At 38.9% G+C, this 14340-nt stretch overlaps 1 long non-coding RNA gene across 2 annotated transcripts in view; it reads right to left on the reverse strand.

Moving 5' to 3' along the window:
* Positions 1-4779, reverse strand: part of LOC147375928 (uncharacterized) — a 381799-nt gene extending 377020 nt beyond the window's left edge. The window contains exon 1 of one of the 2 annotated variants that reach the window (XR_015161620.1): positions 4533-4779. This is a non-coding gene — a long non-coding RNA (uncharacterized LOC147375928). The remainder of the gene's footprint in view (positions 1-4532) is intronic. The other variant, XR_015161617.1, reaches the window with a different exon arrangement.
* Between the last annotated feature and the right edge of the window lie 9561 nt (positions 4780-14340).

Consider the following 14340-nt stretch of genomic DNA (forward strand, 5'->3'; position numbering starts at 1 on the left):
TTGCACTGCACAAATAACTGCAGGATTCAGATCAAGTGTAAATCTAGTTTTAGAAGAAATTTCAGAAGAGCCCCACATTTACTTTAATGACCTTGTCACCCTTTTGAAATCCTTAATTTTTTTCTTGAACATTTGTTTTGTCAATGAAGTCTCATAAAATAACTGAGTATACATGAGAGCAAAGGAGACACAATGTGTGCCTGCCATTTCTTGCTCAATCATTTGCAGATAGTTTTTGCATAGAACAGTATGCAAAACATACTGTATCCCATACATGCAAAACAACAGTATCCCATTTGCATAGAATTATGGTAGACCCTCTAGGTGTGGGAGGTCAAAGGAAGCATAGGCATATCTCATTTTATGGTGCATCACTTTATTGTGCTCTATAGATATTCTTTTTTTAAAAAAATTGCAACCCTACACTGTATAAATCTATTGGTACCATCTCCCATAGCATTTGCTAACTTTATATCTCAGTGCCACATTTTGGTAATTTTTGAAATATTTCACACTTTTTTTTTTTTATTATATTTGTATGGTGACCTTTCAGAGAAGGCAATGGCACCCCACTCCAGTACTCTTGTCTAGAAAATCCCATGGATGCAGGAGCCTGGTAGGCTGCAGTCCATGGGGTCGCTAAGAGTCGGACACGACTGAGCAACTTCACTTTCACTTTTCACTTTCATGCATTGGAGAGGGAAATGGCAACCCACTCCCGTGTTCTTGCCTGGAGAATCCCAGAAACGGGGGATCCTGGTGGGCTGCTGTCTATGGGGTTGCACAGAGTCGGACACGACTGAAGCGACTTAGCAGCAGCAGCATGGTGACCTTTGATCAGTGACATTAGAATTATAATTATTTTGGGGCATCACGAACCACACCTAAATAAAACAACAAACAATCTTATAAATGTTATGTGTTCTCCCCTCTCCCCTCTCCTCAGTCCTCCCTATTCCTTGAGACAAACAATACTAAAATTAGGCCAGCCAGTTAATAATCTTACAACTTCTGTGTGTTCAAGGGAAAGCAAGAGTCACACTTCTCTCACTTTAAGTCAAAAGCTAGAAATAATTAAGTTTCATGAGAAAGGCCAAATGTTAGGTAACTTGCACCAGTTAACCAAGTTGTGATTTCAAAGGAAAAGTTATTGAAGGAAAGTAAAAGTGCTCCATCAGTAAATATACAAATGATAAGAGACCGAGAGTCTGATTGTTGATATAAAGAAAAGTTTTAGTTGTCAAGATAGAAGATCAAACCAGCCAGAACATTCCCTTACACCAAAGCTTAATTCAAAGCAAGGCCCTAAATCTTTTCAATTCTATGAAGGCTGAGATAGGTGAGGAAGCTGCAGAAAGAAAGATTAAAGCTAGCAGAGGGTGGTTCATGATGTTTAAGGGAAAACACCACCTCCATAACAAAACTGCAAAGAGAAGCAGCAAGTACTGATGTAGAAGCTGCAGCAAGTTATTCAGAAGATCTGATTAAGATAATTAATTACTTACACTAAACAACAGAGTTTCAGTGTAGATGAAATAGCCTTCTATTGGGAGAAGATGCCCTTTGAGACTTCTATAGCAATAAGTCAATGCCTGGCTTCAAAAGACAGGCTGATTCTTATTAGGGGTTAATACAACTGGCGACTATAAGTTGAAACCAGTACTCATTTACCATTCTGACAATCCTAAGGCCCTTAAGAATTATATTAAATCTACTCTGCCAATGCTCTATAAATGAACAAGAAAGCCTGAATGACAGAACACCTATTTACAAAATGTTTACTTAATATTTCAAGCCCACTGTTGAGATCTACTGCTCAGGGAAAAAGATTTACTTCAAAATATTACTGCTCAGGGATCATGTACCTTGCCATCCAAGAGTTCTGATGAAGATGTACACAATTAAGGTTATTTTCATGCCTGCCAACACAATATCCATTCTGCAGTCCATGGATTGAGGAGTAATTTTCAACTTTCAAGTCTTATTATTTCAGAAATACAATTCATAGACCTATAGCTGCCAGATATAGTGAACCTTCTGATGGTGTCAGGAAAAATAAGTTGAAAATATCCTGAAATCTATTCACATTGTAAATACAATTAAGAACACTTGTGAGTCAGTAGAAGGGAGCAAACTATCAATGTTTAGAGGAATTTAGAAGAAGTTTATTTCAATCCTCGGGAAATACTTTTAGGGATTCAAGACTTCAGGGGAAAAAGTAAGTACAACTGTGGCAGAAATAGCAAGAGAACTGGAATTACAAGTGGAGCCTGAAGATGTGACTGAATTGTTGCAATCTCATGATAAATGGATGAGGAGTTGCTTCTCATGAGCAAAGAAGGTGGTGTATTGAAATGGAGTCTAGGTGAAGATGCTGTGAAGACTGTTTAAAGGACAACAAAGTATTTAAAACATTACATACACTAAATAGATAAAGCAGTGACAGGTTTGAGAGGATTGATCCCAGTTTTGAAAGAGGTCCTATTGTGGGTAAAACACTATCAAACAGCATTGCATGCTACAGGCATATTACTGGTGAAGAGTCAACTGATGTGGCAAGTTGTATTGTTGTCTTACTGAAGAAACTGCCACAGTCACCTCAATATTTATTAAACATGAATAAGTTTTGTGAAGTGTTCTACTCAGGGCAGGAATAAGATACATATGCATAGATTAGCTATGAAATATGGACTGTACAATTTCTGTTACTCCTCATACACATGAAATGCCCTTACATTTGCTTTTAAAACTGGTATTGAACAAAATAAATATGAACAGAAAAATTCATGTTAATAATTAAAATTTTAATTTTCTTTACTTAGAACTATGTTAATTAGCAACACAATAATGTGATAAGTTGAGACACAAAAAGAAAAGGAAACACAATAAATTAATAACTTCAATATAGATTTTTCCCTCTTTTTTAAACACATCCTTTCCCCCAACCTCCCTGCACAGAAATGATGTAGCTGGCCCTGATTGAAGACAAAGTTACATAGTTAAAGAATGCAATGAAGTCTAGGATATATAGACTGTTTGGGTAGTCTCATGTCTCAGAAAAACTAGAGATCCAATTTTAATTAAGAAATAGCATTCACCTGCTGTCTACCACTTCCGCCAATCCCTGGTGGCACCTGGCTGGTGAAGAATTAGCTGGTGCACGTGTGCAGGCCGTGGGATTCAGTGTCCTCAGAGCACTTTGTCCTCAGGGCCCTGTGTGTGTGTGTGTGTGTGTGTGTGTTGATGGGGGTGTAAGGGTGTGCCTGGCGGGGTGCACTAACTCCTGGCACCAGCATCTGCCCCTCCTGATGCTGTGAGGCAGCTTTCAAGGAGCCTGGTGCAGGTTGTACAGGGGGCAAGACAGCTTTGCTCAGGTAAAACAGGATGGCCGGGGTAGGCGCTCACCTCTAGCGGCTCAAACGGACCCCAGTCTGGTAAAAAGTATGCTGAACCCAACGTCCTGCAGCTCAGGGTTGAACAGACTGTGACCCCTGCCCTGAGAGGTCCACAGCCCTGGGAACCAGCCCCTTCCATCTCCCTCCACAGTCCATCTAGTGTCATCTGCCAGTCACCGGACAGTGAATTCTAGAGGTAGGAACCTGTTCGTATAAAGTGGAAGACGAAGGGAAGGAAATCTGCCCAGTGACCCTGAAGTGACTCTGCTGAAGTCATTAAACACAGAAAGTCTGGAAGGAGCACCTGTCTATTGCAGAGATTACCCCTTCTAGCTGTGCAGTGCAGTGGTAAGGATAGCATCTGAATGAAACTGCAGGAAAAACATCCAGTTTACATGGCTGGCCCCACAAGGGGTGGGGCATGCACCTTGGATCAAGGCCTAGAAGTAGAAGGGCAGGCCAGGGCCCTCTTCCTGAGGCCAGAGGGCAGTTCTGAGGATTCCATCACTTCCCACAACTGGAGTAACATCACAAATGCAGCCAGATGTCTGCCACCCAATTGTGGCCTTGAGGGCCAGGGTACAAATACACTGGGCAGGCACCATCTGACCATCAGGTTCTCTCTTCCCTGCCATTCACGATAGCCCCAAGCTAGGTTCTGCACCCCTATCCAGTCACCAGACAAGTCCCCGGGGTCCATTCACATCAGTCATCATCAAATCCTTAAGGACTACCAGCAGTCCCTGCACACCAGCTGCCGTTTTCACTGACTTGTGACCTCATCTCGGCTCCCCACCCTGTCACAGCCCCTCCGTGTTCAGGGCCCCTTACTGCCCCTCCCGCACCCTCAAGTCCCATTTCATTTCTCTGAAGCTTCCTGTTTTCGATGGTCTCAAGCCAGGTGGCACTGCCCGCTCTGCCTTACTTTAGAGGCCCCTACAGCTGCCCCAACTTAGGGCTCATCACCTGTCTGCAGCCCAAAGCGCTCAGCCAGACAAGCGTTTCCTGTACCATGCACAGAAAGCCAAGTGGCCAACAACTGAAAACACTTTATTTTTACAAAAGCAGCATATAGAGTAGGGGGAAGTGTACAGGGACGTGCAAAAAGGAGAGATGGGAGCAGAGGCCTGGACTTACCTGGAACCACCTCCAGGTCACTGCTGCTGGGCCAGGGTGGAGAGAGTGTGTGCTGGGGAACACCTCACGCTGAGCAGTGGAGGAGGAGCAACCTGCGCCAGTGCTGGAGTCCACGCCCTAATTCATGCTGGGAGCCAGCAGGTGAACCTGCACCAACACCCCACCACCATCTGTAGGTGGCTCTCTGCAAAGACACCCAGGAAGGAAGGAGGGAGGGAGGGATATATTTTTAGAGTGGATCATTGATATAGAGCAAGACCTGTGGGGCTCCTGGGCATAAAAACCTTCCTGAGATCCCCATTTTGTTGATTATAGGAAACAGGCTTCTTTCAGCCTCCTTGACCTCCTATAAGTTCCAACCAGCAGGTTCAAGCAGTTGTTAATTAGGGAACAGAGGGGATGATAGAGGAGAGATTGAGAGTCTAGAGAAACAACAGTGTAGCCTGGGGCAAGGTCCTGGTTTCCCATCAAGGGAACTATATCTTTGAGCTGTTTTGCAGATACTAAAGCTCCCAGTCTCCTGGAGAAGGCAATGGCACCCCACTCCAGTACTCTTGCTTGGAAAATCCCATGGAGGGAGGAGCCTGGTAGGCTGCAGTCCATGAGGTCGCTAAGAGTCGGACAAGACTGAGCGACTTCACTTTCACTTTTCGCTTTCATTCACTGGAGAAGGAAATGACAACCCACTCCAGTGTTCTTGCTTGGAGAATCCCAGGGACGGTGGAGCCTGGTAGGAGGCCGTCTATGGGGTCACAAAGAGTTGGACACAACTGAATCAACTTAGCAGCAAAGCTCCCACCAGGTGAGAGAAGTTAATGGTTTAGATGATATGCTGCCCACAAGGCATGGAGATAACAGACCAGCTAGAACCAGAAAGTTGATAATGCTGACTCCCACTTGCCTCACCACCACCAAGTCAGAAAAATGTCCAGGAGCTGATCACGCCCTCTTTGAACCATTAATATAAAACTTCTCACTACCTCTCTATGTTGGGACACACAATTTTGAGGGCATTAGTCCACTGTGGCCCCCTTTGCCTGGCAAAGCAACCAAGCTATTCTTTTCTGCTTCAGCCAAAAACTCTTGTTTCCAAGATTTAATTCAGTGTCGGATACTGAAGCCAAATTCAGCTTCAATCATTAAAGAGCAGTCAGTTCAGTTCAGTCGCACAGTTGTGTCCAGCTCTTTGTGACCCCATGGACTGCAGTACCCCAGGCTTCCCTGTCCATCACCAACTCCCAGAGCTTACTCAAACTCATGCCCATTGAGTCGGTGATATCATCCAACCATCTCATCCTCTGTCAGATTCATTCTAAAAAGTCATGTGCTCTCCATGAGTTTTCTCTCATAATTTTCCCTGAAAATAGAATATTAACGTTTAGTAATTGGACAGATGGAGTAGTGATTCCCTCAGTTTTTAGAATGTTTATCACAATGCTACCATGCTAATATACAGCTTCCTCTTCCAGTGGAAGCAGGCTATTGTAAATCCACAGATAAGTGGGATGCATAAGGAATAGTTGGACTTCCACACACATTGTGCTATGAGTGCAGTTTTGTTTATAGACTGTATCAATAGAGAATCTCAGCTGCATCATTGGAACTAAATGCTAAAGACTTTTTCTAACCCACTTCCTCCATTCAGGCAAGTATTAGAGTCACCCTAAATCAAGTGTCACACTTCCTTTCAACTTTTTTTCTTAAAAATCAGTTTTCACACATACAAAAATTCCCAGAAATTCACTGGGATTTATGCTCAGGTGCTGTTTTCCAGGTGTTTCTGTTTTTATTTATTTTTTTTTTCCAACTACAATTTTATTTTTAAACTTTACAAAATTGTATTAGTTTTGCCAAATATCAAAATGAATCCGCCACAGGTATACATGTGTTCCCTCAACTGAAAAAAGAAAAGAAAGAAATGCATACAGGAAATGGCAAGCAAAATGTTCAAAGAAATGAGTGTCTTATACAAGTATTAACATATACGCACATGTATTAGGTGAGAAAATTTCATATTTATTGAATACAGAATTTTTATCTTCTTTATATTATAGTGTCATTTAAATTATTCTTTTAGCCTAATATCATAAGAGACATTCCAATTCCCAAAGCTTTGACATCTGTGCTCTTTGCAAACCTTTGCCCAATGTTTTTATTAACTCAATTTAATAGAACCTTTTCTATGGTGACCTTAAGAATTTAATAACTCCTCAATGCAAGGACAATACCACCTGCAGGCTCCACTGGGATTAAACCGTGGTAGTTCAATATGTCTGCTGGAACGCACTGAAGACAGAAAGGAGTGGGGGAAGCAGCCACACAAATCAGTCGCTTCCCTCTAACCAACAAGTACTGCTACTATTCATGATGGCAGTCCCAGACACATGTAGAAAATGTCTCCGGTTGCTAAGGCAATACGCAGCTCACTTGCAGCTCTTAACTAATATTAATCTAACTTTGATCGTGTCAGATAGGCTAGGATCTTCAATTCCAAAGTGTCTCTCTTCCTGACAGACACTGTGCATATCTTATAGATACGATCAATATGTTATTAGTCAACAACCTGACACTAGCCCATGAATTAATCCCTTTCTGTCAACCTGGCAGTTTCTAGTCTTTTGTAACCTCATCTTCTCAGTATGGATGGGACCCAGCTTAATCCAATTAAGATAAAATTAAACTTTTTTTCTTGTGATAATCTCCATCTATGTTAATTCAAATCTCTGAGGACAGCTGCTCCAAGCAAATAATTTTATGCTTGACCTTTTATGTGCAACATTAAAGTAGCTTTCAGATGTATGCACAGGACATCAATAAGCTGTCTCTATTGTCACCCTCCCTTAACATCCTAGTAGTGCTGGAAAAAAATTCAACTGAACGCTGGGGATTGCTAAATGACAGTGATATATTTATTTGGGTTGAAAAAAGGACTCTGTCACTTTAGCTTTGTGTTTAGTATACACAGGACCTTTGTGTTTTTGAAAAGTAAATTAATAATAAGTGGTGATCATACTGTGGGCAGTATTGTGGTTTGAAGAGCAAAAATGTAATATGCAAAACCAATCATTTATTTTCCTGGTCCTTATGTGACACTATCTGCTAAGAAATAAAGCACTAATTGGAAAGATTAGCTTCTAAATTGAGGCATTAACATTAGGCATTCTATCATTTGACCAATGTAAAGATTATATTAGGATAGTGTCTCAAGCTTTATTCTTAAGAACCTAGAAAGCTCAGCTTTGAACCTTAGTGACTGTCATGTTTTAAAGACTGCAGATCTAGTAATCCCCAGGCCAACATTTGAAAGGGGTTTATCTCCTGGGCAAAATTGTTTCCATTTAATATCCCTTCCTTCCTCTTCTAGTGCACCCTACTCTCACCCCTTAGCTGACTTTGGTCTCCATCTAACCTCTTTTAAGGCATTTAGGGAAATCTTGCTTTCCTCTCCAAAAGAACTTGTTCTGAGGGAAAGATAAATGACAAGTCATTTCCACTTCTATGTGAGTTTAAAAAAATGCATTGCCTCCTCCAGCTCTGTGAGAATAAGTCTTTGACCCTGCTACTGAGAAGTGAAATATTGATAAGGAAGCAATGAAAATAGTTTTACTTCAACAAACTCTGGATATTAGTTTTTGTTCACAGGTGATTATTGCATAGGAAGCAAAGATTCTAAAAATTGAAAATGGTCAGTGAAGACTAATGAAATAGTAATTCATTTTGCTGTTTCTATCACCTGAAAAATCCATGTGTGTGTATATGTGTGTGTGTATATATATATATATATATATACACATATATATATATATGTATACACATCAGTTCGGTTCAGTTGCTCAGTCGTCTCCAACTCTTTGCAACCCATATATACATATATATATTAATATATATAGCCTATATGTTTAGTAGAAAGTGTTTTGATAGAATAGCAAATATCTATATACTTTGGCTATCTACATTTTTATAAATGACATCTGCTTGAAATTCTTGAAATTCTTTGGTATGCTCAAATATTAAACATTTTCTCATCAGTTCTGGATTATTCTGTCATTTCCCCTGTAAACAGAGAATTCCCCCATCCTCTAGCTTTTTCCTTCAAAAATTCCATGTAAGTGTGTTGAGGATTTACAATTTTCCAAGTCCCTTAGTTTATTTTTCACTTTTTCCTATCTCCTTTTTGCCTCTAGACACTCTTCCTGTTCTTTTACTATGTGTAGAGGATCTCTACAAGAAAATGCATCCTGTGCTGGAGCTCAGAGGCCCCAGGTTCGGCCTCTGTGGGGGCCAGAGGGTAGCGCTATACTCAGGGAAGCAGGTCCAGGCCACCTGCTGCCCTCCCAGCTACCCCACACGTGGAAACTTTTTCATGGCATTTTATTTCTCATATTTTATCTTTAAAACAGCTACTTTGTTTCTTAAAACAGGGTAAACACACTTATTTCATGTCTTATGTCCAATAAACTGCAATATCTTAATTTTGAGTGTATTTGCTGCCTACTATTTCTGCTGGCTAACTCTCATGGTTTTTTGATTCCTTGTGTGCTTTGTGATTATTAGAGCTCATGGGACTGTGAGATTTACGTCTTGATTGCTGTAGGAAGGAATGAATATTTAATAAAGAATTATTTATGTTCCTCCAGAAATAAATTTGTGTTTCACCAGGTTTCAACCACAAATTCAAATGAGAGTCATAAAATTATAAATCACCAGCAAAAACTTTCCCCCTTCCTCCAAGGGCCAGTTAAGATACATTTTTTGTTCCTCTGTTATGTATGTCCAGTGTACTTCTACTTCATATTTAAGAAGAGAATGTAACATGTAGGTTCTAGCTAAATGTAAATTGTTTCTTATTCGATTCCCCACAAATCTGCCTACTACAAGACTTAACCTCCTGTCCCTTAATTTCCATAGTCCTCAAAAATCACAACTCCTATAAGTATAGAATTGATCTCAGCTAATCTGTAGCAAACTCATTTATTTCCAGGAATGCCTGGAGTCTTGGTGTGTCTCTTGGTCAAAACTTGACTAATTTGTACTGAATAATGATTAGTGTAGTCTCGTGCTAGAATTTGAGACAAACCAGAAGGCAAGTTGCACCAGCTTATCAAGAGTGTTTATAGAAAAATGAACAGGTTGATGGTTTGCACTTCATATCTGTTCTCTTGCATCCCACTATTAAACACAGTAATACAGGGGAGTTTTTGCTACACTAACAGAGGAATATAAAAAGTCCTCCTCCTTCAATGAGACAAAGATGCCCCTAAGACCTAGCGAACGGCAGAGTTGGATGGCATCACCGACTCAGTGGACATGAGTTTGAGTAAACTCTGGGAGTTGACAATGGACAAGGAGGCCTGGCATGCTGCAGTCCATGGGGTCGCAAAGAGTCAGACATGACTGAGTGACTGAACTGAACTGAACTGAAGACCTAGGTAGTCTTTCTCCCCATCATGTAATGATTAACAATCTGATGACAAACTGTGAATTGTGTAACTAAGAAGGGACTCTGGGAGCTGTATATATAAGTCTTCGACCTGTCTGATGTTTGCCTATGCTTTTCTTCCTCCTGCTGTACATATATTTTACCTTAGTGAGTATATACCCCATGGAGTATTATGAGTCCTTTCAATCACCTGACCCTGTGTAATTGCTGCTCAACCATTTGGCCGTACCCTCAGGGCAAAGCTTTCAGAACATTCTTGCCTGCTGCTCAAGTCCCAGGATTCCTGCTCTCTTTGTTTTTATCCTCCTAGAATTTCATATTTTCTTGCCAGATCAGCTTTCCATTTTTTAATATTTTAAAAATATTTTATTGAGCAGTTTTAGTTGCTTTCAGTGAGAAGGTCATTTAGGATGTCTGATATGTCATACTGACAGAAATGTAAGTCAGTGAAAATTAATATAGAGAGAAACTGTAACTAAAGGAGATACCACCCAGTATTTCCTCATCAGAATATTAAGAATTGCCTTTACTGAAATAAATTGCCAAATGCTCACTTTGCATGCCACTATTACCATCACTATTATATATACGTGCACACACAACTACTTAGCAATATGTATGTGTGTATGCAATTTATGTATAGAACAAATTAATAATTTTAAATGTTGGGGAATTTACAATGTTTCCAAAATATTTTTCAACTTAGTTGATGTAGTGGAATAATCCATTATTAGTATACTTTACTTTAACCTAAATATTATCCCATAGAAAATGACAACTTACCATGAAAGAGACTAAGCCTTGTGCATAATTTTCATCCTAATGTGAATGAATGAATATATCATCTTTTTATTGATTACAATTTGTAATGAGAAAGGAAGAGGGAAATGATGGGTTCATTGGTAATCTGGAAGAAGTCTTATGGGAACAGAGATGTATGCTAGTTCAGAAGAGGAGAAATAAGAAGAATCTAGGGAACGAAAGGCAAAGTTGATCACATGTGCTTAGTTCTGGGCCAATATGTCCTGAGAACCCATGAAGAAGTGTTGTAGTTTCACCTAAAATGCTTCAGTTGGCTAGGTTGTATCTATTTGGCAAAGTAAAGGAAAGAGGTACCTCATTGCTTTATGTATCTACCCACTTGGCTTCCTTTTAATTGGCACCTGCCCCCTATCTGAGTGGTAGGTGGCACAGACTCAGTGAGTGTTCTGCAGCTGAGCAGCTATGTTGTGTCAGCCTCCTTCAAAAAGACTCTAAGCTTCATTTTTGAGCTTCGGAGATTTTAGTTGGTTTCATTTGTAGAATATCTACAAATAAACCTTTCACCTGAAAAAAGATGAAAGGCGTTTCACATAGAGAAATCATCCAGGGACCCAAACAAGGAGACAGCTGGAGACAGACTATTTAAAAATCTGTTCTTCTGGTTCTGATAACTTTAAAGAAGGATAAAAATGTCTGTATAGAGCTGAGAGGGGGGAATAAGGCACACAGTTTAGTGGCTTCCTTCCATTGGCTTTTTGTCCTTCTAGTTAGCTGAAGAGGTTATTTTCTTCTGTAAGAAATACACCGCTGTGATTTTTTTTTTTTAAGTAAATAATAATGTTTCAAGAGCAATAGTCAATCCTTAATTGAATGTCTGGTAAAATTCTAGATCTGTCAAAATATTTTTTTGGGTTCAGATGAAACTAGACAACATTATAATTTTAAATAAAAAACAATTAACACCCTTGTTTCCAGTTAGTTTAATGCTGAAATGGGAATGAAGGTTATCTATCAGTGGATATTTACAAGTGGCAGTTACTTTACACTATTCTTATAACCTCAGTAAACAAATGTCAGTACTTATAACAACAATAGCAGCTTTCCTACCCTCATTTTTGGGAGGTGGGTAGTAGAAGGCTTAGGAACATAAGAAGATTATAATTTTATGTTCAGATTTGTTCCCATTCCCCCATAACAGTCTACAACTATAAAGTATACACTCTCTGGAGCCGAAGTATTCACATTATCTGCCTATTAGCTCTGCAATGACAACCAAAGTATTTAAACTTTATAAGCCTCATATTCTGTATCTGTGAAATGGAGACTTCACAGAGTTCTTGTACTAATACATAGTTGAATACATGAGTTTGTGTAAAATAACTACAGTGATTAACCAAAGTTAATCTTAAGTATTAGTACTAAGTATTAGCAATAATTATCACTAAAAATTGGAAAGCTCTTTATTAACTTTTGATCAATTGATAAAGAAGATCAGGAAGAACATAAGAAATTTGGTTTTATAAACATATACCTTTAGATGAAAGAAAATTTCATTTTCTCACCATGGGAAATTAAGGACAACCTCTGAAACTCCTGGGGAAAACAGGCAAATTTCCTATCTTGTTTCCACAGATAGTAGAAATATGTATTTTATTACTTACCCAGATTGAGATGCTGAGGAAAGATAATACTGTAACTGTAACTTGGGAAAGTGGTAGAACATGGTGACTATATTGTAAGTATTCAAATGCATAACAATAAAGATTCATAAGGTTATCACTACTTGTTTCTATTGTTAGACTTATTTTTTAAGCCACACAGATCTAGAAAACATTTTTTTTTCTTATTTTAAAACGTATCATAAATCATAGTTGTGCTGCTGCTGCTGCTGCTAAGTCGCTTCAGTCGTGTCCGACTCTGTGCAACCCCAAAGACGACAGCCTATCAGGCTCCCCTGTCCCTGGGATTCTCCAGGCAAGAACACTGGAGTGGGCCGCCATTTCCTTCTCCAATGCATGAAAGTGAAAAGTGAAAGTGAAGTCGCTCAGTCTTCGACTTAGCGACCCCATGGACTGCAGCCTACCAGGCTCCTCTGTCCATGGGATTTTCCAGGCAAAAGTATAGTTGTGCAGTGTCTGTTATATACTAAATGCCCATTAAGTAACAAAGTTATCATTGTTTTTATTGTCATTCTTGTCATTATTACTATTATTAGTACAGATTGTATTTGAAAACCCAGACCTTGTTTATTTTTTTGAAATAACACTTAAATAAGTTATCAAAATAATAAGTAATACACACAGTAATGGCCACCCACAGAATACTGACATTAAGCAACATTTTGTGCAGCCTTTTATTCCATAGATGAATAAGAATAGACATAAAGCTCTTTTTCATAAAATAAGTATTGGGTACTTTTATTTTACTTCATTATTAGTTTGTTTAAACAAACTTTGTGGAATGTTCCCAGAAATTCTGTTTTCAAATGTCATCCTCAAAGGTAAGAATAAATCTATTTGTCAGTAAAGAGTGTTCCCTCTCCTATATGTGTATATTACCATACTTACTGTGAATACTCAGAAAGCTGTGGGCATATTGCTAGAAAATGTTACAATACACAAGATAGTCCATTCTTTCTGCATTAAACACAAAATTGAATACTTAAATTTAAAGACAGGAGAAACTACAAATGATGTGTGAGCATATATACTTAAGTCTCTCCCTCCATCTTCCCACCTCCAAAAAATAATTTGAAACTACATCAAGGGACGTCTCCAGTGGTCCAGTGGTAAGACTTTGTGATCCAAATACAGGGGGCCTGGGTTCAATCCCTGGTCAGGGAACTAGATCCCACATGCCACAACTAAGACCCAAGCAGCCAAATAAACTAAAAAAATAAAAATTTTAAGAAATCCATCAAGCGGTGAGGAGCCAATTATTGCACAATATGTCTTAGCATTAATCACTGTCTTTATTATATAACACTTGTTCAGATGACTTTAAAACGTGAATTTTATAATTTTTAGAAACATAGTTGCTCAACATATATCAAGATGGATTTTAATGCCATTTCTGACTTACTAATGTTTAAGTACAATTTTTATCATATATATTCATAAATTGTTAAGTTATCCAACTTGAAAATCTTACTATTAATTTGTTCATGTTTTCAACAATTCCATTCCTTTCCAAGTATGCACACTTGTTTCTACTCGTGCTATAATAATAGGATTATATAAACTAAAGGTTAGTTAGCAGTTGGATACTTGACAAAGCTGGCAGAGGAGCCCCTTACAAATGCCATGCTCCATTCCCCTTGTATCAAGAATCCACTGTGACCTCTAAGAGTAACACACTGTAAAATCCTCCAGGTCATAAAATAATCTATATCTTCCATTTTATATGTAATATGTCAAACCCTCACTTTGCAGCATTTTTAGCTGTTGTGGTAAATTTAACAGGAGAATGAATGAAAATTTGTACACTGAAAACTCTAGGGCATTATGAGAGAAATGAAGAAGGCACAAACAACTGGAAAGATATCCATGTTATGGATTGGAAGAATTAATATTTTTAAAATGACCATACTACCCAAAGCAATCTATA

This window comes from Bos grunniens, chromosome 3, assembly GCF_055505025.1.
Source record: "Bos grunniens cultivar Pamir isolate PY7600 chromosome 3, Bosgru_T2T1.0, whole genome shotgun sequence".
In the NCBI taxonomy this organism is placed as follows: Eukaryota; Metazoa; Chordata; class Mammalia; order Artiodactyla; family Bovidae; genus Bos; species Bos grunniens.